The following is a 26,103-nucleotide window of genomic DNA, read 5'->3' on the forward strand; positions in this document are numbered from 1 at the left end:
CACAAAACGAAGACATCAAGCTCATGTTGGTGAATGGGTATCTGGTTCCGATTCTGAACATCACTCCAAGAGAAGCTATCACTCCGACTCCGAACATACTCAAGATGAAGGTGTTGCCGGTCTAGCACTTGTGTCGACCAACTCCTACGACATATTTGTTGGGGAACGTAGTAATTTCAAAAAAATTCCTACGCACACGCAAGATCATGGTGATGCATAGCAATGAGCGGGGAGAGTGTGTGTCCACGTACCCTCGTAGACCGAAAGCGGAAGCGTTAGAACAACACGGTTGATGTAGTCGTACGTCTTCACGGCCCGACCGATCAAGCACTGAAACTACGGCACCTCCGAGTTCTAGCACACGTTTAGCTCGATGACGTCCTTCGAACTCTGATCCAGCCGAGTGTCGAGGGAGAGTTCCGTCAGCACGACGGCGTGGTGACGATCTTGATGTTCTACCGTTGCAGGGCTTCGCCTAAGCACCGCAACAATATTATCGAGGAGGACTATGGTGGAGGGGGGCACCGCACACGGCTAAGAGATCCAAGCGATCAATTGTTGTTGTGTCTAGAGGTGCCCCCCTGCCCCCGTATATAAAGGATCAAGGGGGAGGGGTCGGCCAGCCAGGAGGGGCGCGCCAGGATGAGTCCTCCTCCCACCGGGAGTAGGACTCCCCCCCTTCCTTGTTGGAGTAGGAAGAAGGAAAGAGGGGGAGAGGAGGAAGGAAAAGGGGGCTGCACCCCTTGTCCAATTCGGACCAGAGGGGGGCTGCGCACCTCCTTCCTTTAGGCCTCTCTCCTCTATTCCCGTATGGCCCAATAAGGCCCATATACTCCCCGATGAATTCCCGTAACTCTCCGGTACTCCGAAAAATACCCGAATCACTCGGAACCTTTCCGAAGTCCGAATATAGCCGTCCAATATATCGATCTTTACGTCTCGACCATTTCGAGACTCCTCGTCATGTCCCCGATCTCATCCGGGACTCCAAACTCCTTCGATACATCAAAACACATAAACTCATAATATAACTGTCATCGAAACCTTAAGCATGCGGACCCTACGGGTTCGAGAACTATGTAGACATGACCGAGACACGTCTCCGGTCAATAACCAATAGAGGAACCTGGATGCTCATATTGGCTCCCACATATTCTATGAAGATATTTATCTGTCAGACGGCATAACAATATACGTTGTTCCCTTTGTCATCGGTATGTTACTTGCCCGAGATTCGATCGTCGGTATCTCAATACCTAGTTCAATCTCGTTACCGGCAAGTCTCTTTACTCGTTCTATAATACATCATCCCGAAAATAACTCATTAGTTGCAATGCTTGCAAGGCTTAAGTGATGTGTATTACCGAGAGGGCCCAGAGATACCTCTCCGACAATCGGAGTGACAAATCCTAATCTTGAAATACGCCAACCCAACATGTACCTTCGGAGACACCTGTAGAGCACCTTTATAATCGCCCAGTTACGTTGTGATGTTTGGTAGCACACAAAGTGTTCCTCCGGTAAATGGGAGTTGCATAATCTCATAGTCATAGGAACATGTATAAGTCATGAAGAAAGCAGTAGCAACATACTAAACAATCAAGTGCTAAGCTAATGGAATGGGTCAAGTCAATCACATCATTCTCCTAATGATATGATCTCGTTAATCAAATGACAACACATGTCTATGGCTAGGAAACATAACCATCTTTGATCAACGAGCTAGTCAAGTAGAGGCATACTAGTGACACTCTGTTTGTCTATGTATTCACATATGTATTATGTTTCCAGTTAATACAATTCTAGCATGAATAATAAACATTTATCATGATATAAGGAAATAAATAATAACTTTATTATTGCCTCTAGGGCATATTTCCTTCAGTCTCCCACTTGAACTAGAGTCAATAATCTAGTTCACATCACCATGTGATTCAACACCAATATTCACATCTGTATGTGATTAACACCCATAGTTCACATCGTCATGTGACCAACACCCAAAGGGTTTACTAGAGTCAATAATCTAGTTCACATCGCTATGTGATTTACACCCAAAGAGTACTAAGGTATGATCATGTTTTGCTCATGAGAGAAGTTTAGTCAACGGGTCTGTCACATTCAGAGCCGTATGTATTTTGCAAATATTCTATGTCTACAATGCTCTGAACGGAGCTACTCTTGCTAATTGCTCCCACTTTCAATATGTATCCAGATTGAGACTTAGAGTCATCTGGATCGGTGTAAAAGCTTGCACCGATGTAACTCTTTACGACGGGCTCTTTTTATCACCTCCATAATCGAGAAACATCTCCGTAGTCCTCACCAAGGATATTCTTGACCGCTGTCCAGTGATCCACTCTTAGATCAAAAATTGTTTTCCTTCGACAAACTCAGAGCAAGGTATACAATAGGTCTGGTACACAGCATAACATACTTTATAGAACCTATGTCTGGGGCATAGGGAATGACTTTTCATTCTCTTTCTATTTTCGGCCATGGTCGGGTATTGAGTCTTACTCAACTTCACACCTAATCATCACAGGCAAGAACTCTTTCTTTGACTGTTCCATTTTGAACTACTTCAAAATCTTGTCAAGGTATGTACTCATTGAAAAATCTTCTCAAGCGTCTTGATCTATCTCTATAGATCTTGATGCTCAATGTGTAAGCAGCTTCACCGAGGTATTTCTTTGAAAAACTCCTTTCAAACACTTCTTTATGCTTTCCAGAAAATTCTACATTATTTCTGATCAACAATATGTCATTCACATATACTTATCAGGAAGGCTGTAGTGCTCCCACTCACTTTCTTGTAAATACAGGCCTTTCCAAAAGTCTGTATAAAACCATATGCTTTGATCAACTCATCAAAGCGTATATTCCAACTCCGAGATGCTTGCACCAGTCCATTGATGGATCGCTGGAGCTTGCACATTTTGTTAGCACCTTTCGGATCGACAAAACCTTCTGGTTGCATCATATACAACTCTTCTTCCAGAAATCCATTCAGGAACACAGTTTTGATATCCATTTGCCAGATTTCATAAAATGTGGCAATTGCTAACATGATTCGGACAGACTTAAGCATCGTTACAAGTGAGAAAATCTCATCATATTCAACACTTTGAACTTGTTGAAAACCTTTCGCATCAAGTCGAGCTTTGTAGATAGTAACACTACTATCGGTGTCTGTCTTCCTCTTGAAGATCCATTTATTTTGTATGGCTTGCCGATCATCGGGCAAGACAACCAAAGTCCACACTTTGTTCTCATACATGGACCCCATCTCAAATTTCATGGCCTTAAGCCATTTCGCGGAATCTGGGCTCATCATCGCTTCCTCATAGTTCGTAGGTTTATCATGGTCTAGTAACATGACTTTCAGAACAGGATTACCGTACCACTCTGGTGCGGACCATACTCTGGAAGACCTACGAGTTTCTGTAGTAACTTGATCCGAAGTTTCATGATCATCATCATTAACTTCCTCACTAATTGGTGTAGGCATCACTGGAACTGATTTCTGTGATGAGCTACTTTCCATTTGGGAGAAGGTACAATTACCTTATCAAGTTCTACTTTCCTCCCACTCACTTCTTTCGAGAGAAACTCCTTCTCTAGAAAGGATCCATCTCAGCAACGAATCTTGCTTTCGGATCTGTGATAGAAGGTGTACCCAACAATTTCCTTTGGTTATTCTATGAAGATGCACTTCTCCGATTTGGGTTCGATCTTATCAGGTTGAAACTTTTTCACATAAGCATCGCAGCCCCAAACTTTAAGAAATGACAACTTTGGTTTCTTGCCAAACCACAGTTCATAAGGCGTCGTCTCAACGGATTTTGATGGTGCCCTATTTAAAGTGAATGCAACTGTCTCTAATGCATAACCCCAAAAACGATAGTGGTAAACCGGTAAGAGACATCATAGATCGCACAATATCCAATAAAGTGCGGTTACGATGTTCGGACACACCATAATGCTGTGGTGTTCCATCTGGCGTGAGCTGTGAAACTATTCCACATTGTTTTATATGAAGGCCAAACTCATAACTCAAATATTCTTCTCCATGATCAGATCATAGAAACTTTATTTTCTTGTTACGATGATTCTTCACTTCACTCTGAATTTATTTGAACATTTCAAATGTTTCAGACTTGTGTTTCATTAAGTAGATATACTCATATCTGATCAAATCATCTTGTGAAGGTCAGAAAATAATGATACCCGCCACGAGCATCAATACTCATTGGACCGCATACATCGGTATGTATTATTTCCAATAAATCAGTAGCTCGTTCCATTGTTCCGAAGAACGGAGTTTTAGTCATCTTGCCCAAAAGGCACGGTTCGCAAGTACCTAATGATTCATAATCAAGTGATTCCAGAAGTCCATCAGTATGGAGTTTCTTCATGCGCTTTACACCAATATGACCCAAACGGCAGTGCCACAAATAAGTTGCACTCTCATTATCAACTTTGCATCTTTTGGCATCAATATTATGAATATGTGTATCACTATGATCGAGATCCAACAAACTATTTTCATTGGGTGTATGACAATTGAAGGCTTTATTCATGTAAACAGAACAACAATTATTCTCTGACTTTAAATGAATAACCATATTGCAATAAACATGATCAAATCATATTCATGCTCAACGCAAATGCCAAATAACATTTATTTAGGTTCTACACTAATCTCGAAAGTGTAGGGAGAGTGTGATGATGATCATATCAATCTTGGAACTACTTCCAACACACATCGTCACTTCACCCTCAACTAGTCTCTGTTTATTCTGTAACTCCTGTTTCGAGTTACTAATATTTAGCAACCGAACAAGTATCAAATACTCAGGGGCTACTATAAACACTAGTAAAGTACACATCAATAACATGTATATCAAATATACTCTTGTTCACTTTGCTATCCTTCTTATCCACCAAATATTCAGGGCATTTCTGCTTCTAGTGACCATTTCCTTTACAATATAATCACTCAGTTTCAGGCTTTGGTCCAGCTTTGGGCTTCTTCACGGGAGTGACAACTTGCTTGCCATTCTACTTAAAGTTTCCTTTCTTTTCCTTTGCCCTTTTCTTGAAACTAGTGGTCTTGTCAATCATCAACACTTGATGCTCTTCTCTTGATTTCTACCTTCGTCGATTTCAACATCACGAAGAGCTCGGGAATCGTTTACGTCATCCCTTGCATTATAGTTCATCACGAAATTCTAGTAACTTGGTGCTGGTGACTAGAGAACTCTGCCAATCACTATCTTATCTGGAAGATTAACTCCCACTTGATTCAAGCGATTGTAGTACTCAGACAATCTAAGTACTTGATCACTAGTTGAGCAATTCTCCTCCATCTTTTAGGCAAAGTATTTGTCAGAGGTCTCATACCTCTTGACACGGGCATGAGTCTGAAATACCAATTTCATCTCATGGAACATCTCATATGTTCCGTGACGTTTCAAAAACGTTTTTGTCGTCTCGGTTCTAAGCCATAAAGCATGGTGCACAAAACTATCAAGTAGTCATCATATTGAGCTAGCCAAATGTTCAAAATGTTTGCATCTGCTCCTGCAATAGGTCCGTCACCTAGCGGTGCATCAAGGACATAATTCTTCTGTGCAGCAATGAGGATAATCCTCAGATCATGGATCCAATCCGCATCATTGCTACTAACATCTTTCAACACAGTTTTCTCTAGGAACATATCAAAATAAACATAGGGAAGCAACAACGCGAGCTATTAATCTACAACATAATTTGCAAAATACTACCAGGACTAAGTTCATGATAAATTAAAGTTCAATTAATCTTATTACTTAAGAACTCCCACTTAGATAGATATCCCTCTAATCATCTAAGTGATCACGTGATCCAAATCAACTAAACCATAACCGATCATCACGTGAAATGGAGTAGTTTTCAATGGTGAACATCACTATGTTGATCATATCTACTATATGATTCACGCTCGACCTTTCGGTCTCAGTGTTCCGAGGCCATATCTGCATATGCTAGGCTTGTCAAGTTTAACCTGAGTATTCTGCGTGTGCAAAACTGGCTTGTACCCGTTGTAGATGGACGTAGAGCTTATCACACCCGATCATCACGTGGTGTCTGGGCACGACAAACTTTGGCAACTGTGCATACTCAGGGAGAACACTTTTATCTTGAAATTTAGTGAGAGATCATCTTATAATGCTACTGTCAATCAAAGCAAGATAAGATGCATAAAAGATAAACATCACATGCAATCAATATAAGTGATATGATATGGCCATCATCATCTTGTGCTTGTGATCTCCATCTCCGAAGCACCTCCATGATCACCATCGTCACCGGCGCGACACCTTGATCTCCATCGTAGCATCGTTGTCGTCTCGCCAGTCTTATGCTTCTACGACTATCGCTACCGCTTAGTGATAAAGTTAAGCATTACATGGCGATTGCATTGCATACAATAAAGCGACAACCATATGGCTCCTGCCAGTTTCCGATAACTCGGTTACAAAACATGATCATCTCATACAATAAAATATAGCATCACGTCTTGACCATATCACATCACAACATGCCCTGCAAAAACAAGTTAGACGTCCTCTACTTTGTTGTTGCAAGTTTTACGTGGCTGCTATGGGCTGAGCAAGAACCGTTCTTACCTACTCATCAAAACCACAATGATAGTTTGTCAAGTTGGTGCTGTTTTAACCTTCGCAAGGACCGGGCGTAGCCACACTCGGTTCAACTAAAGTTGGAGAAACTGACACCCGCCAGCTACCTGTGTGCAAAGCACGTCGGCAGAACCAGTCTCGCGTAAGCGTACATGTAATGTCGGTCTGGGCCGCTTCATTCAACAATACCGCCGAACCAAAGTATGAAATGCTAGTAAGTAGTATAACTTGTATCGCCCACAACTCACTTGTGTTCTACTTGTGCATATAACATCTACACATAAAACTAGGCTCGGATGCCACTGTTGGGGAACGTAGTAATTTCAAAAAAATTCCTACGCACACGCAAGATCATGGTGATGCATAGCAACGAGCGGGGAGAGTGTGTCCACGTACCCTTGTAGACCGAAAGCGGAAGCGTTAGAACAACGCGGTTGATGTAGTCGTACGTCTTCACGGCCCGACCGATCACGCACCGAAACTACGGCACCTCCGAGTTCTAGCACATGTTCAGCTCGATGATGTCCCTCGAACTCCGATCTAGCTGAGTGTCGAGGGAGAGTTCCGTCAGCACGACGGCGTGGTGACGATCTTGATGTTCTACCGTCGCAGGGCTTCGACTAAGCACCGCTACAATATTATCGAGGAGGACTATGGTGGAGGGGGGCACCGCACACGGCTAAGAGATCCAAGGGATCAATTGTTGTTGTGTCTAAAGGTGCCCCCTGCCCCCGTATATAAAGGAGCAAGGGGGAGGGGGTCGTCCGACCAGGAGGGGCGCGCCAGGAGGAGTCCTCCTCCCACCCGGAGTAGGACTCCCCCCCTTCCTTGTTGGAGTAGGAGAGAAGGAAAGAGGGGGAGAGGAGGAAGGAAAAGGGGGTTGCACCCCTTGTCCAATTCGGACCAGAGGGGGGCTGCGCACCTCCTTCCTTTCAGCCTCTCTCCTCTATTCCCGTATGGCCCAATAAGGCCCGTATACTCCCCGGCGAATTCCCGTAACTCTCCGGTACTCCGAAAAATACCCGAATCACTCGGAACCTTTCCGAAGTCCGAATATAGTCGTCCAATATATTGATCTTTACATCTCGACCATTTCGAGACTCCTCGTCATGTCCCCGATCTCATCCGGGACTCCGAACTCCTTCGGTACATCAAAACACATAAACTCATAATATAACTGTCATCGAAACCTTAAGCGTGCGGACCCTACGGGTTCGAGAACTATGTAGACATGACCGAGATACGTCTCCGGTCAATAACCAATAGCGGAACCTGGATGCTCATATTGGCTCCCACATATTCTACGAAGATCTTTATCAGTCAGACCGCATAACAACATACGTTGTTCCCTTTGTCATTGGTATGTTACTTGCCCGAGATTCGATCATCGGTATCTCAATACCTAGTTCAATCTCGTTACCGGCAAGTCTCTTTACTCGTTCTGTAATACATCATCCCGCAACTAACTCATTAGTTGCAATGCTTGCAAGGCTTAAGTGATGTGTATTACCGAGAGGGCCCAGAGATACCTCTCCGACAATCGGAGTGACAAATCCTAATCTTGAAATATGCTAACCCAACATGTACCTTCGGACACACCTGTAGAGCACCTTTATAATCACACAGTTACGTTGTGATGTTTGGTAGCACACAAAGTGTTCCTCCGGTAAATGGGAGTTGCATAATCTCATAGTCATAGGAACATGTATAAGTCATGAAGAAAGCAGTAGCAACATACTAAACGATCAAGTGATAAGCTAACGGAATGGGTCAAGTCAATCACATCATTCTCCTAATGATGTGATCCCGTTAATCAAATGACAACACATGTCTATGGCTAGGAAACACAACCATCTTTGATCAACGAGCTAGTCAAGTAGAGGCATACTAGTGACACTCTGTTTGTCTATGTATTCACACAAGTATTATGTTTCCGTTTAATACAATTGTAGCATGAATAATAAACATTTATCATGATATAAGGAAATAAATAATAACTTTATTATTGCCTCTAGGGCATATTTCCTTCAATATTTGATTCACCAAATGAAGGAATTGGAAGATGCTTCATGGCTAAAGGCCCTAAGGTAACTCACCCCGAGTATGTTGATTTCAATAGTGATGAAGATGACTTGTTAGGTGATGATGATTTACTTATTGACAACTCTAGTGATGAATACTATGATGAAACGTTAATTAATCATGCTAAACAAGATAAAACGAATGACAATGATAAGGAGAAGATTGAGCTTCTAACTAAGGAACTAAACACTCTTAAGTTAGCTCATGAAACTATCTTAAGGGATCATCGAGAACTTTTGAGGACTCATGAGAAGTTACGCTTTGAAAAGCTCAATCTTGAGCAAGAGCATGAGTTCTTAAAAGCAATCAATGATGATCTTCGCAAGAAAAGTTCTTCTTACATTGCCAAGCGTTTACTCTTATCTACTTACATACCTCAAGTTTATTCTAGTAACAAGAACAAGAAGGATTCGTCCTCTAGTAGTAACAATAATCATGCTAAATTCAATATTGATGCTTCTAGTAGTTCTCTTGATTCCACTAATGATTCTCTTAGCCAAGTTACACTTGAGCAAGAAAATAGCTTATTGAAGGGAATTATAGAGAAAGGTGTTTACAAGAGCCTTGCCGGGAGTAAGCAATTCGAGGAAATTGTACGGAATCAAGGAAGGCATCGGAAGAATCAAGGTGTTGGTTTTGAACCAAAGTTGAATGCCAATGGAGTTGAGTGGGAAGAAGATCAATACCCCAAGACGAAGTTTGTTCCTCAACAAGAGAAGTATGATCCTACTTCCTTCAAGGGAACACAAGCTCAAGATGATCTTCCACCACAAGACCACAAGCACAAAGGCAAGGACAAGCTTCAAGAGGAGATTGATGCATTTGAAGAAGCTCCTAAGGCCTTGGTGAAGTGGGTTCCCAAGACTACGTCAAGTTATACTTCATCAAGCACGACTACAACTCCAAGGATTCCCATCAAGATGATATGGATCCCGAAGAAGACGAACTAGAGAGTTCTTGAGGGTGACTCCGCCAACATTCTTCCCTCATATCATTATGGCAAGGACAAGTGCAATGAACTTCCACATCTTGCACTAGTTCAAGGAGTCACAAACCCTCATGTTGGTAACGCAAGGGACAAGGTAACCTAATGCTTTCATGGACATCATCTTGTGTGTGCATCACTCTATGTCTATGGATATACTTGTTTGTTCCTTGTGGGACTAACCTGTGTAGGTATTGAAAGTGCAACTCACTCCAAAGGATTGCTCCAAATGATCTTCATTAACATTGAGCATCGACATATTCAACACCTACATGAAGTCATCATCGACAAAACCCAAGGTTAGTTCATCCCTCTTAGGGGGGATCTCACATCTATGGGGAGCTTAACTCTAAGAATTGAGTCAAAGCAACTATAATGATGTGAACACATCAATGCATTATGTAAAAGTGGTAACCCCACTTGAGCTTAAAGAATGAGTATGACCTATGATCAAATGTTCTCATTTGACTCCTAAGTCAATATACTCATATATAGATGACCTAGTCATCGCCAATTGTTTGATAGATGCTAGAATTGTCTGTGCATGCTTTGCCACATATTTCATTTGCCATTTTATTGTGTGAGCATGTTGGTTGTGTATTTAACTCATTCAAGGACACCCACTTGTTGCTTTGATTGATTGGCTTCTTTTTCTTTTGCCAAGTGGATGAACAAGAATGCCTAAGAACCTTCTCTAGCTATCTATGCTTTTCTTGTCTCAAACTCTATTCATGCTACATCACAAAATTTGATCAAGTCAGATTCGAACCACTCTGTGTGAGGAGCACTCGGAGTCCCCGATTCGTCATGGACTTAAACTTCCAAAACTTCTTTGTGTGTTTTCGTCTTACCGATTCCTCCATTTCGGTCATACCGAGATCACTAAGTCAATCTAGGTTTTCAATCTGGGTGCAACTGATTTGAACTTTTCGGTCTCACCGATTTGCTGTAACTGTCAACAGTTATGCATCTCAGTGCCACCGAGTTGTTCCACTCGGTCACACCGACAGGGTCGGGCTATATATACTCACGGGCAAAAATTTGGAAAACTTCTCCAAACCCCTTCGCCCGCGCATAGCTCGCTCTGCCTCCTAGGTCTCCGGATCGTCGACTTCGTCACCAGCCGCCTCCAGTCACTGGTCTCCGCCGCCGTCAATGGAATTCATCCCCACCGTTGCCGCCGTAGTGAGTTCATCGCCAAACTAGGGTATGGACTTGATCACAGTGCTATCCCTGTCCGATTCCTAGCACATTGTGTTCATTATGATTCTTGCCACGATTGAAACACATTTATCGAGTCAAAACAATCCTTAGATTAGATGTGAATTGAAAACTTAGGGTTAGGTTTCCGCTGAAACCATCTCGGACCCACCGAGTTGAAAAACTCGGTTCCACCGATTCGGCTAAGGCCATTGCACAAGTGATTCTTGGTCTGACCGAGAATTGCAAATTGGTGTGACCGATTTTAGAACTTAGTGAAACCCTAGCAGTCTTGGTGCCACCGAACTGTGACTCCGTCTGACTGAGATCACTAGTTTAGGTTCCAATAGCTGCTTCGGTATCACTGAGTTTGCAAATCGGTTGATCCGAAATGCTTTCGGTGGAAAACTAAAACTAAGTTTTTGAATCATTATTTTGCAAAAATCTCTACATTTTGTGATGCTCCTCCATTCTATCTCAACTACATCTATTCACAGGGTCAGCAGTCAGTGTTTGCAACATGTCAGACCAAAGTGATAGCCAGAACAGGGAAGAGGGGCAGGTTCACATGAGTGAGGGCACTAGTCCCTCTAGTTCCTCAGATGAGGGCAGTAGGAGCACTCCTAGCAATTTTCCCAAAGCAGCCACAAGAGCCAGGAGGAAGAGAAACTTAGACTCTGAGGATGAAGACTATGTAGCAGCTGAAGATGAGGCTACTTCCAAGAAGATAGTGCTCAAAAAGGAGTATGGCTCAACAAAGACCACAAAGCCTGGACTAAACAGGAAGGTCCCTACCAAGAGGACACCTATGCTAAAGGTCAGAGGATCAACACAAGAACCTGAGAAACCTGATCCCAAAGAGCCAGCTGCAGAAGGAAAGAAGAGGAAGTAAAGGGTCAGAAAGACCATGGCTAGAGTTGTTGGACAACCATCCATGATGGAAGAGGAGGATGAAGAAGAGGTTGCTGCACCAGCACCCAAGGCACAAAAGCTGATGGGTGATGCTATAAGGTCAGGGGCTGCATCATCAAAGCCCAAATAAGCACCCAAAGCTGCCTCCAAGGCCAAGTCTGCACCTAAGAGGAATACCAGGAGCATACCAGCTGCTGAGAAGAACAAGGCCCCACTGCCTGAAGTTGCTGCCGAGGAAGAAGATGAAGGACAAGTTCTAAGGAAGCTCAAACCCAAGATTCCAGACCACAATGATGCTCATCTAGTGGCTGAGAATATGAAGCCGAGGAAGGATGCAGGGCTCAGGCAGTGGAGAATGTCTGATCCCTATGCAATCAGAAGGAGGACTACTGTTGATTACAAGTTCCACACTAAGGAACAACAGGACTTCTATGAGACTGTGCTGTTGGACAAGAAGCCCATAGTCTGTGACATGAGGTGGGTATATTGGAAATACATGAAGGCCAATGAGGATCACAACCCAGGAGTATTTGACAGCTTTAAGGCTTGTGGAGTTGATGAGTTTGTCAGACAGAAGTTCACAAACTGGAATGATGAGCTAGTTATGCAATTCTACTCCACAGCTCACTTTTATCCTGATGGCATAATAGTCTGGATGTCTGAAGGTACAAGGTACCAATCCACTATTGAAGAATGGGCTGAACTGATCAATGCACCAAAGGAGAGTGAAGATGACTTGGATGTCTACTCCAAGAAGAAGAAGGATCAAAATTCAATGTCACACATGTATAAGGAGATCCCAGACAAGGCACTTGAGACTTTCAAGTTTGGGTCTTTCCATTTTCTTCCATCAGGGCTGCCAACAATCAACTGGATCCTAAGGCACACTATTTTGCCCAAGTCAGGTGACCACAACATGATCAGAGGGCATGCAATAAATTTGCTACACATATTTGATGTGCCACAGAAATTCAAGGTCATGAGCCTCATAGTTGAGACTATCAGGAGGACAGCAGCAGACCAGAAGAGAAGTTGTGGGTATGCCCCACAAATCCAGGAGCTGATCAACTCCAAGATGGGCACATGCAAATACTTGTTGGATAAGGAACACTTTGTTATCTATCCAGATTTTGAGGACAATCAAGTTGTCATGAATGAGAATGAACCATCCTCGGTGCAAGCACAAGAGAAAAAGGAGAAGGCAAAGAAGGCGAAGGCTGCCAAGATGCCAACTTTAGAGGAGGCATCTGAGTACTTTTTGAAGAGCAAGCAGGACCAGTTTGGTTACTTAATAGCATCAACTCTGAGGATTGAGAAGGGGTTGGCCACCCTAACTCAAAACCAGGAGAGCCTGGAAAGAATCATGGAACAAAAGTTCTATGACCTAGATGTTAAAGTAACTGAGATTCAGTCAGTTGTGGAGCAGCTTCAGGATGACATGTAGGAGAGGAAGGGCAGGACAACTACTGATGCATTTGCCAGAGTGCCTCGAGCTCAGAGATTAGTTGCAGAGCCTGTGACAGACACCAGAGCCACTTCATCTGCACCAGCTAAAGCTCCAGTGCAACCAGCTCCAGCACCAACTCCTTTAGCTCCATCCACATCAACTGAAGTCTTTGTCCAAGGATCCATCTCTACACCACCAACTGAAGACCAAGCCTGAGAGACGAAATAGTACTATGCATTTTCTAGGAACTTTTTGGTAACTTGTTGCCAAAGGGGGAGAAAAATGTATAGATCATAGGCTTCGAGAGAGAGAGTTTGCTTTTTGTTCTCTCTTGTCTTCGTGGTTGAACTTTATTTGCTTTTGCTTGCTTGAGATACTACGCTATTGTCTGTGAGACATTGATGATCATGTGTTTGATCATAAGCTACATTTATGCTTGTTAGATGACATTATCTCATTTATCTTTATATGATCATTCACTTTGCTTGGTGATGAGTGCATGTATTCAATCTCTATTATTTTGAGTGCTCCACCAAGATGTATGTGACATGGAAGAGTAACCCATGAGCCTAATTACTTCTGCATTTGCAGTCCAAAGCAAATCTTAAACTATGCACAAATTTAGGGGGAGCTCTTGCTTATCACATACTTCTCAAAGCGACGATGTTTTTCAATCTTATTATCATTTGTCGAAGCTTTGATCTATATGTTGTCATCAATTACCAAAAAGGGGGAGATTGAAAGTGCAACTATCCCTAGGTGGTTTTGGTAATTCCTAACAACATATAGCTCATTGAGCTAATAATATTCCAAGAAAAATATTTCAGGAAAGCTCAATGAATGGCATGACATGGATGAGGAAAGTGGACCCCTCAAAATACTAAGGATAAAAGGATTGGCTCAAGCTCAAAAGCTCAAGACTCTACATTTTATATTTTAGTGATCCAAGATCACATTGAGTCTATAGGAAAAGCCAATACTATCAAGGAGGGATGAGGTGTTGCTTGATGAGTTTCTTGCTTCAAGTGCTTAGTGATATGCTCAAAAAACCCTCAACTACTTTCTCATATCCACATATGACCTAAACCTAAAGTCAAACTCGTCCCCACCGATTCTTTCTATCCGGCGCCACTGAGTTCAGATGTCATAGCCACTGCCACAAACCATAGGCAAATCGGTCTCACCGATAGGGATCTTGGTCTCACCGAGATGGGATTGTAATCTCTCTGTTTCCCTTCGTAACGTTTCGGTCTAACTGAAGTGAGCGAACGGTCCCACCGAGACTGCAATGTAAACTCTCTGTTTCCCTTTCGTAACATTTCGGTCCCACCGAAAAGAGCGAATCGGTCCCACCGAGTTTACCTGACCAACTCTCTGGTTAGCTAATTACCAAAATCGGTCTCACCGAGTTTGTGTAATCCGTCTCACCGAGATTACATTATGCCCTAACCCTAACCATATCGGTCTCACCGAGTTGCATGTCGGTCCCACCGAAATCACTAACGGTCACTAGGTTTACTGAATCGGTCCGACCGAGTTTGTTGATTCGGTCCCATCGAGATTGGTAAATTGTGTGTAACGGTTAGATTTTTGTGTGGAGGCTATATATACCCCTCCACCTCCTCTTCATTCATGGAGAGAGCCATCAGAACAAACCTACACTTCCAACTTACCATTTCTGAGAGAGAACTACCTACTCATGTGTTGAGGCCAAGATATTCCATTCCTACCATATGAATCTTGATCTCTAGCCTTCCCCAAGTTGCTTTCCACTCAAATCTTCTTTCCACCAGATCCAAATCCTGTGAGCGAGAGTTGAGTGTTGGGGAGACTATCATTTGAACCACAAGAGCAAGGAGTTCATCATCATCACACCATTTGTTACTTCTTGGAGAGTGGTGTCTCCTAGATTGGCTAGGTGTCACTTGGGAGCCTCCGACAAGATTGTGGAGTTGAACCAAGGAGTTTGTAAGGGCAAGGAGATCGCCTACTTCATGAAGATCTACCGCTAGTGAGGCAAGTCCTTCGTGGGCGACGGCTATGGTGGGATAGACAAGGTTGCTTCTTTGTGGAACCTTTTGGGTGGAGCCCTCCGTGGACTCGTGCAACCGTTACCCTTCGTGGGTTGATGTCTCCATCAACGTGTATGTACGATAGCACCACCTATCGGAACCACGGCTCAAAAATCACCGTGTCTCCAAATTGCGTTTGAAATCTCCAAACCCTTCCCTTTACATTCTTGCAAGTTGCATGCTTTAATTTCCGCTGCTCATGTACTCTTTGCATGCTTGCTTGAATTGTGCGAAGATTGCTTGACTTGTGCTAAGATAGCTAAAATCTGCCAAAGACTAAAATTGGGAAAAGGTTAAGTTTTTAATTGGTCAAGTAGTCTAATCACCCCCCCTCTAGACATACTTCAAGGTCCTGCACAAAGTAACTAAGTGGCATCCATTGACCACATGGAAGCCTCTCCCTACAGGAAATACCTGTAGATGACACCCATCTTGTGACGTGTCAAGCGAGTAGGCGTGGAGCTGTCGAGATAGCCCGGCAAGCCTTGCCGGGCAACCAACAATGTGACGCTGAGTGGTGCATTTAATGCACCCTGTCAGCCCGCATAGTTAGGTATGATAGCACTGTTTGCTATATTATCAGTGCATAATGACTACTTTGCCATTGTGGAGAACCATTGAACCATAAAAGGAGGCCCCTGGCAACGATAGAAATGGTTAGAAGGTTGGATAACTCACACCCCCATACAAGCGTAGCCACTACCGCCCTGAGGCAACCCTTGTCGGGCAAGTGTACTATGCTCCATCACCACCTTTCCACCATCAATCCACCAAAGCAGGAGTAGGGTTTTCCGCCTCATGGAGGCCCGAACCTGGGTAAAATGCCCGCGTGATCTCTGTCGTGCTGCCACACGCTCGTCTACTCTTTGTGCAACGCGACGCCCCCCCCCCCTGCCGAACCATCAAGGGGCATCCTGGTCCCATAGGTGGCCGTTGTTTCCCGTGACAATGCTTGTCGGTGTCAAAACCGGCGGATCTCGGGTAGGGGGTACCGAACTGTGCGTCTAGGCGGATGGTAACAGGAGACAAGGGACATGATGTTTTTACCCAGGTTCGGGCCCTCTCGATGGAGGTAAAACCCTACTCCTGCTTGATTAATATTGATGATATGGGTAGTACAAGAGTTGATCTACCACGAGATCAGAGAGGCTAAACCCTAGAAGCTAGCCTATGGTATGATTGTTGTTCGTCCTACGGACTAAAACTCTCCGGTTTATATAGACATCGGAGAGGGCTAGGGTTACACAGAGTCGGTTACAATTGGAGGAGATCTATATATCGTATCGCCAAGCTTGCCTTCCACGCCAAGGAAAGTCCTATCCGGACACGGGACGAAGTCTTCAATCTTGTATCTTCATAATCCGGGAGTCCGGCCAAAGGTCATAGTCCGGCTATCCGGACACCCCCTAATCCGGGACTCCCTCAGTAGCCCCCGAACCAGGCTTCAATGACGACGAGTCCGGTGCGCAAATTTGTCTTCGGCATTGCAAGGCGGGTTCTTCTCCAAATCCCATGTACCCGTCGAATAGTGTCCGGCTTCCAGTGCATGCTGTACTCCTCAACCTCTTTGCCCAATAATGACCATCTTCCATGTGTCAAACAAATGCGAAAAGCCAGGGAGTTTTTTCATTTACCCCCCTAGCCGCGTGAACGAGCTGCCCATAAAAGAGACGGGGATTTAGATCCAGCCCACACCATCTTCCCTCCGTGAGCCTTCATCAGAGCGCCTTCGACAGGGATCCATTCCACCATGGCCGGTCGGTGCAGCTCCTCCTCTCGCCTCTCTAGCCCTCGGCCCGGAGATTGGGGGCGGTGTTCCGTCCCGCATAGCGAGCTAGTAGTGCTTCAGTCCAAGGGGCTCCTCCTCCCATCATATATGGTCCCGGTTCGAGCCGGGATTGCCACCTATAGCGACGGAGAGCTGGCGGAGAGCATCCCCAATCCCTCCCGAGGAGAGCGGGTGTGCCTAGTCCCTTACTTAATAAGAGGACTCGGATTTCCGATTCATCCGTTTCTCCGAGGGCTACTGGAGTTCTACGGCCTCCAGCTACACAACCTCACACCTGCCTCCATACTGCACATCACAGGCTTCGTGGCCCTCTGCGAGCTGTTCTTGGGCATCGAGGCCCATTTCACGCTCTGGAAGAAGTTGTTCTGCCTCATGCCCCACTCTTAGGAGGGGTCTATTTATCAAGTGGGCGGAGCCGAACTATGGCGCATCGCTGGGACCGGATATCTATCCGGCACCCCAAAGAGGGCGTCCGAGGACTGGCCTTCAGAGTGGTTCTATATAGATGACGCCCCCCTGCCGGACCCTGTACGGATCGATCTCCCTGAGTTCAATAATGCTCCGTTGAAGAAGCGCCTGAGCTGGCGCCCGCGGAACCCTTAGAGGGAAACTGACAAGGACGTCCTTTACCTGATGAACCGGATAAGGTTGTTGGCTCATTCCAGACTGACCATGATCAAGGTCATGGCCATATGCATTATGCGAGGGGTGCAGCCACTTCAATACAGAGGCTACCCCATGTGGGATTTCAACGCGGAGGACGACGCCACCCGGTGCGGTCGTAAGGGGCTGGATTCGGCTGCCACTTTAACGAGAATCTTATCCGCTTTGTACAAGGGAGAAGAAGAGGAATTCCTCCATGTCAACCCAGAGGGCGGATTCTCCATGTTCAATCCTCCAAGCTGGGTGAGCGAACGCTTTCACTTGCCTACATGTTTTCAAATTCCCATGGTTAAGTACTTAATCTAGCAATCGCAACACAGGAGCTACGCCAGACTGTGAAGGAAATAAACAGCCCCCTCCACAATTAGAGGACCCGGAACGGGCCCTCAACCCAGATTCCCAGGAGGACCCGGACCTATGTGTGGAGCTAATTGATGGGGTGTTTCATCAGTTAAGTAAGGACAAAACCTTGGTGGCCATTATGGCCGATTATCCCGGACTACTTACAACCTCAAAGGTGACCGAGATCGAAGTCCCAGTACTCTTCAAAGGATCCATCCATGCTTATTTTGATTGTCATAAACCAATAGTGTTTCGTTTTGCAGGGGAAATCCTTGCGGCAAAGTGCCGAGCCCGCGGTGGGTAGCCAACAAGGGCCGTGGAAGCCAGACGGGATAAAAAGAAGTGCGGACCAGATCGAGACTCCGGCGCAATGGTACGACGCACAATTTTAACGTCTAGGGTTTATGCCCTCGAGTCGTGCTAATGCTCATGCTCTCCTCAGGAAAAAGAGCACCCGTCGGACTATATCTACCGGCCAGGCTTCAAGGCCGGATCCGGAAGCGGAGGCGAATGTGGGGCGCGCACCGGGCGTTCCTCCAAGAGAGGACGCGGACGGGCTATCTGCCACCAATTCAGAGGTGGAGAGTGCCATGAACCATAGGCGTCACCGAACTGTTCTTCGTGACGCATGTTTTTCCCAAGAGGCGTTGGACGCCTTTAATACGGGAGATGCGTACCTCCGTGCCGCTCAAAATGGTCTAGCCAGAGCCACGGAGCAGTATGTGAAAGACATACAGGTGAGTAAATCAGATTGTTATATATATCAGTAGCCCCCGAGACTTGAAGCAGTTAAGATAATTGATTTAAGGATCATACAAAATGCAAGATCTTACAAAAAAGAATACGCAACTGTCCCAGGAGCTGGAAGAGTGCAAGGCCCAACTTGAGGCCGCACTGGCCGCTTTAGAGAGTGCCAAGGGGACGCCCTCAGGTAATATATGCTTCAAAAGATAATTCTGCTGAGACGTGCGGCATGTGTGCAATTCTGACAATAACGGTGCAGATAGGGCCGGAGTGAATCCGGACAAGCAACAACTCCTGCGCCAGTTGAAGGTCGGCGAGAGCGTGCTGACAAGGGTGAGGCAGGAGAAGAACAAGCTTCAAGACGCCAACACCCAGCTGGGTGAGGAACTAAAGGATGTTCTTGCTCAGCTGCCTGATTCTGTAAAGGAGAATCGGCGACTTCGGCGCGGCATTTTTAGTAAGTGCTTAAACGAATCTTCAAAACAGAGTTCGGTGAGGAAGTCGACTGACAGGGCTATGTCCGCAGGTATGCTGACAGGTCGGCCGGGTGAGGAAATGCCCGCTTCTACGGGGGACCTTCTTCCCGAGCTGTTGCAGCTGCATGAACGAGTTTGGCAGGCGATGCAGGGCGTCGTCCAGGCTTTGTGGCCATCCCTCTCCATGCCCGAAGGCCTTGGAGAGCTTGCTGAGAAGCTGAAGGGAGTGCGGCAGCGCTTCCGATTATGGAAGATATTGGCCTGCCGTCAAGGCGCCAGGGAGGCCTGAGCCATGGTGAAGACGCGGTACACGAAGGCTGACCCAAACCACATGGCCAAGGTCGGCCCTGTGGGGCCCGACGGGAAAGAGATCCCTGTCAGTTTAGTGTACGACCAGGTAGAGCTGGCCGCCAAGTATTCCCAACATGACTGTAAATTAGACAGCCTGTTGGATGGTATTGAAGAAGAATATACCCAGTCAAATTGACTATGTAATTTTAAAATGACATGTATAATGCCTTCTAGACAGTTTGTAGATCGTTTGTCAGTGCAGACCTTTTCGCTTCAACCTCTGGACCCGATAGTCCGGAGTGTGTCCGAATACCCTCTCGGTTATGTAAGAACCGGGCATGCATGGAGACCAGGCGTAGGGGTCATAAGTGCTTTAGCAGACAAGTGCCCAACTAGTTATGTTATATTACATGGTTAGTAAGAAACATCTTCCAGGGAGAATAGTTCCGTTAAGGGTTCCTTTCCCTGGGAGGCATGCCCTAGAGTGCATGTCCGGACTGCGAAAAAAGCAGAAAAGCATCTGGGGGCAGATAAATAAATAAGTGAAAAGTCATCTTTTATTTCACCGACCGAATATTCCCTTAAGAACGCTAGCTTTCGGCTTCACCCAGTCTGAGGTACACATCCGGCTGACCCGGCAGTAACAATCGCAGAGGTGCTCCCTTTACCACCTAGCCGTACAAACGGGAACGTAGGGGTAAGCACAGGAGCCAGGCAACCCAGCTTGGCCAAAACTTAAGTCATATCGATGCATATAATGGTGCATAAAAGGTTCATGCGGAAGTGTCACACATGTTTTGGGCTTGAAGCCCGTGTATATAAGCTTCTGATAAAGAAGCCCCCAGTTATAATGAGCGCGGGTAGCGCATCAATTATGCGCGAACAAATCGCGCAAGCAAGCCCCTAAAGGCTTGGAAGAAAGAAGGGAGGATGGAGGAGAAAAATACCAGGTAGCTAAATTAAAAAAAGGAAGGTGACAGAGGAAGGAGATGAACACAGAGTCCGGCGCTAGGCGTAGAATCTTCGTAGGCGTGCTGCGTTCCATGGGTTCGGCTCGAGTCGGTTGTCCGATGCATTTCGCAGACGGTACGCTCCACCAGTCAGGACTTGGTCGATTATGAAGGGACCCTCCCATTTGGGCTTGAGTTTGTCCTTTTTCTTGTCTGGCAGGCGTAGAACTAGTTCGCCAACATTGTAAGTTTTGGCTCGTACTTCTCTGCTTTGATATCTTCGAGCCTGCTGTTGATAGAATGCGGAACGGGCCTTTGCAACGTCGCGCCCCTCTTCCAATGCGTCCAAGCTGTCCTGCCGATCGAGCTCGGCTTCTCTTTCTTCGTACATGCGCACGCGAGGTGAGTCATGAATTATGTCGCAGGGCAGGACTGCCTCTGCGCCGTATACCATAAAAAATGGTGTGAATCCGGTAGTGCGATTCGGCGTGGTCCGCAGCCCCCAGAGTACGGAGTCAAGCTCCTCTACCCAGTGCGTGTTGGATTCCTTAAGGGATCGCACTAATCTGGGTTTGATGCCGCTCATGATTAGACCGTTGGCTCGCTCGACTTGACCGTTAGTTTGTGGGTGATAGACTGAAGCGTAATCGAGCTTAATGCCCATGTTTTTGCACCAGAGTTTAACTTCATCGGCCGTAAAGTTTGTGCCGTTGTCAGTAATGATGCTGTGGGGGACGCCGTAACGGTGTACAACCCCGGATATGAAGTCTATCACCGGTCCGGATTCGGCCGTCTTAACGGGCTTGGCCTCTATCCATTTGGTGAATTTATCCACCATGACCAGTAGATATTTTTGCTTGTGGGTTCCTCCTTTAAGGGGTCCCACCATGTCAAGCCCCCAGACCGCAAAAGGCCAGGTGATGGGTATGGTTTGTAGGGCGGTAGGCGGCATGTGGCTTTGATTAGCGAATAGTTGGCAACCGACGCATCGCTGGACTAAGTCCTGAGCGTCTGCCCGGGCCGTCGGCCAATAGAATCCGGTACGGAAGGCCTTGCTCACAAGGGCTCGGGCTGCAGCGTGGTGCCCGCTGAGTCCGGCATGAATTTCCGCCAGAAGGTTCCGCCCTTCCTCTTGGGAGATACACCTTTGAAGGACTCCTCTGGTGCTATTCCTATAAAGCTCTCCTTCGTGGACTTTATAGGCTTTAGATCGCTGCACTATGCAGCGTGCCTCATTTTGGTCCTCGGGGAGTTCCTGCCTAGTTAAGTAGGCTAAGAATGGTTCTGTCCACGGGGCAATTACTGCCATTGTTACGTGGAATGAGGGTGTGACTTCATTGAAGGAGTCTTTCGTTGTGTCAGGGTGTTCGGGGTCAGGTGATGCGGCTTGGTCCGGATTGTTAATTCAGGATTCCCCTTCCCACTGTACGGATGGCTTAAATAGCCTTTCCAGGAAAATGTTGGGGGAGGGGGGGACTGCATCGCATTTGGCGCTGATGCGTGCCAGGACGTCTGCTGCCTGATTATTTTCCCGGGCTATATGGTGGAATTCCAGTCCTTCGAACCGGGCTGACATATTTAGGACGGTGTTGCGATAGGCTGCCATTTTTGGACCTTTGGTGTCAAAGTCTCCATTTATTTGGGATATCGTGAGGTTCGAATCCCCACGCACCTCTAGGCGTTGAATGCCCAGGGAGACTGCCATCCGGAGGCCATGTAGAAGGGCCTCGTATTCGGCTGCATTGTTGGAGTCCGCATACATTATCTAGAGTACATATTGGACTGTATCTCCTGTTGGGGACGTCAGGACGACGCCAGCCCCCAGACCCGCCAGCATTTTAGAGCCGTCAAAGTGCATGGTCCAGTTGGAATATGTGCCGTACTCTTTAGGGAGTTCGGCTTCAGTCCATTCAGCAACGAAGTCGGCCAAGGCTTGCGACTTGATGGCTCGCCGTGGCTTATATGTTATGTCGAACGGAAGGAGATCAATGGCCCATTTGGCAATCCGGCCCGTTGCATCGCGGTTGTTTATGATATCGTTAAGAGGTACTTCGGAGGCTACTGTTATCAAACAATCTTGAAAGTAGTGTCGTAGCTTCCGGGACGCCATGAACACTACGTATGCTATTTTTTGGTAGTGCGGGTACCGGGACTTGCATGGAGTGAGGACAGTGGACACGTAGTACACTGGTTTCTGGACATGGAATTTGTGTCCGTCCGTTTCTCGTTCGACGACGAGGACTGCTCTTACAACAGTGAGTTGCCGCGATGTATAACAACATAGGTTCGCCGATGTTCGACGCGGTCAGGACAGGGTTTGTTGCCAGTATGGCTTTTATTTCTTCAAGTCTGGCCGTGGCGGCATCCGTACACTCGAAGTGTTCGGTACGCCGGAGGAGGTGGTAAAGGGGTAATGCCTTTTCCCCCAAGCGGGAGATGAAGCGGCTTAGAGCCGCCCCACATCCAGTCAAATTTTGTATTTGCTTGAGATCTTTTGGAATACCCAATTGTGACAGAGCTCGGATCTTGGCTGGGTTTGCTTCAATTCCTCTACCAGATACAATGAAGCCCAGGAGCTTTCCGGCTGGTATGCCGAAAATGCATTTCTCCGGGTTAAGCCTAATGTCATATGTTCGGAGGTTATCGAACGTGAGCCTCAAGTCGTCTATTAGAGTTTCGACGTGTTTGTTTTGACGACCACGTCATCCATGTATGCTTCAACAGTTTTGCCGATTTGGTTGGCCAGACATGTCTGAATCATGCACTGATATGTTGCGCCGGCGTTTTTGAGCCCGAAGGGCATTGTGTTGAAGCAGAATGGGCCGTATGGGTTGATGAAGCCGTTGTGGCTTGGTCTGACTCTGCCATCTTGATTTGGTGGTAGCCAGAGTATGCATCGAGGAAACACAATGAATCGTGTCCTGCAGTGGCGTCAATGATTTGATCAATGCGGGGGAGGGGGAAGGGATCCTTTGGGCAGGCCTTATTTAGGTCTTTGAAATCGACGCATAGGCGCCAGGATTTGTCCTTCTTTGGTACCATTACCAGGTTTGCCAGCCAGTCCGGATGTTTTATATCTCTGATGAATCCGGCTTCCAATAGTTTGGCTACCTCCTCTCCCATGGCTTGTCTCTTAGGTTCGGAGAAACGCCGAAGAGTCTGCTTAACGGGTTTGAACCCTTTTAAGATGTTCAGGCTGTGCTCGGCCAGCCTGCGTGGGATTCCTGGCATGTCTGAAGGGTGCCAGGCAAAAATGTCCCAATTTTCGCGCAGGAATTCTCTTAGTCCGACGTCGACGTCAGGGCTTAGTTGTGCCCTGATGGAGGCTGTTTTTGTAGTGTCCGTTGGATGGACTTGGAACTTGACTATTTCGTCTGCCGGCTTGAAGGAGGTGGATTTGGATCTTTTGTCGAGTATCACGTCGTCCCTGTCCACCGTGGAGCGCAACACAGTTAGTTCCTCGGCCGCTAGGGCTTCGGATAATGCCTCGAGGTCTAGTGCGTCTGTCTTGTTTTCGGCGCAGAGCGCTGTGTCCAGATCGCTGGCAAGATTGATTATTCCGTTGGGTCCGGGCATTTTGAGCTTCATGTACCCGTAATGGGGTATAGCTTGAAAAATTGTGAATGCTTCTCCCCCTAACAGAGCCTGGTATCCGCTGCTGAACGGGGCCACTTGAAATGTGACTTCTTCGGATCTGTAATTATCTGGTGTGCCGAACACCACATCCAGTGTGATTTTTCCTGAACAGCACACTTCACGACTGGGGATTATTCCTCTGAAGGTTGTGTTGCTTCGCTCAATGCGGCTCCAGTCCATTTCCATTTTGCGCAAGGTTTCCTCATAGATGAGGTTTAGTCCGCTGCCACCGTCCATGAGTACCTTTGTAAGCCTGAAGCCGTCCACTATCGGACTAAGGACCAGTGCGGCTGGCGCTCGGGCTGTCCAGAATTTAGGTTCGTCACTGGCATTAAAGGTGATAGCCGTGTCACTCCGTGGGTTTATTGTTGCTACTTGGTAGACTTCGGTAAGGCTGCGGAGCGTTCGCTTCCTCGCATTGTTTGATGCGAAAGTCTCGAAGACTGTCGACACCGTACTAGCGTTTGTGGGGTGGTGCTCTGCAGATTCTGGAGTTAGAAGCTCCTCGCCACTTCTGGCCACCTGCCGGATTATCCAACATGCTCTAAGGCTATGAGTTGGTGTGACGCCCTCTGTATTATGACTTTTACAGGGTCCATTGAGCCATCCCTCCAGTACGGTTCCATACCCTATAGAGGGTTTTTGTTTTTTGCTATTCGGCCTGGGTGCCTGACGATAATGCGCCCTTTTGTTTCGTACTGGTATTGTATTCAGGGTCGGTTTGTCCCAGAATTTTGTTTCGGTTTTCCGGACGCTCTCTGTCACACAATACTTCCGTACTATGGATGTCAAGTCGGCGAAGTGTGTAATTTCATGGCGACTTATGGCGTTAAGGATTCCGATGTCCGTGCAGTTGTTGCAGAAGAATGAGATTGCATCCCCCTCGTGGCAGTCCTGTATCCTGTTCATAACCAGGAGGAATCTGGCCCAGTAGTGATGCACTGATTCCTTGGGCTCTTGCCGAATTAGGGATAGATCCCTTATATTTGGGTGGGCGGGTGGTATTAAATCCGGAACCTCGCCCGTCATAAGACTCTGGGGCCAAAAAGTTTCCGAACTCGGAAGCTTGTTTTCTTGGACGTTATTCAATGAATCAGGCCTGCTGCCTGAATTTAGGTTCAAGGCTTGGGCGACGTCCTCCCCTCCGCGGATGTCCGGCTTGGAGGGATCGGGAATCCGGACACATCTGGTCCTTAGGAAGGGCAAAGATTCGCTGCATTGTTCCTCCACCACTTCAACGTGGTGGGTGACCTGGGGAGAGTCAATCTTTCTCTGATCGGGTTTAAGCCCAATCTGGCCGTAATCTGTAGCGACTCCCAGGGAGGCGATGTGATCCAAGAGCTCGTTTAGGGAAGAGAGCTCCATCGGATCTAACTGCTCGGCAAATTCCGAGCTGACGTGGAGATTGCTTTCGATGACCCGAGAGGTCATCATCGGTGCGGCGGTCGAATAGGCGGTCATCAAAAACCTGCCTAGCTGGAGAGTTTGGCCGACAGCCAAAGCTCCTTTAGAAGCAGCGCCATCTTTAAAGACGGGGTGCGGCATCCTTCCTGATGGTGATCACACAGAGGAACTCTCAATGAAAGCACCAATGTCAGTGTCAAAACCGGCGGATCTCGGGTAGGGGGTCCCGAACTGTGCGTCTAGGCGGATGGTAACAGGAGACAAGGGACACGATGTTTTTACCCAGGTTCGGGCTCTCTCGATGGAGGTAAAACCCTACTCCTGCTTGATTAATATTGATGATATGGGTAGTACAAGAGTTGATCTACCACGAGATAAGAGAGGCTAAACCCTAGAAGCTAGCCTATGGTATGATTGTTGTTCG

Source organism: Triticum aestivum, chromosome 7B (genome assembly GCF_018294505.1).
Source record: "Triticum aestivum cultivar Chinese Spring chromosome 7B, IWGSC CS RefSeq v2.1, whole genome shotgun sequence".
Classification (NCBI taxonomy): domain Eukaryota; kingdom Viridiplantae; phylum Streptophyta; class Magnoliopsida; order Poales; family Poaceae; genus Triticum; species Triticum aestivum.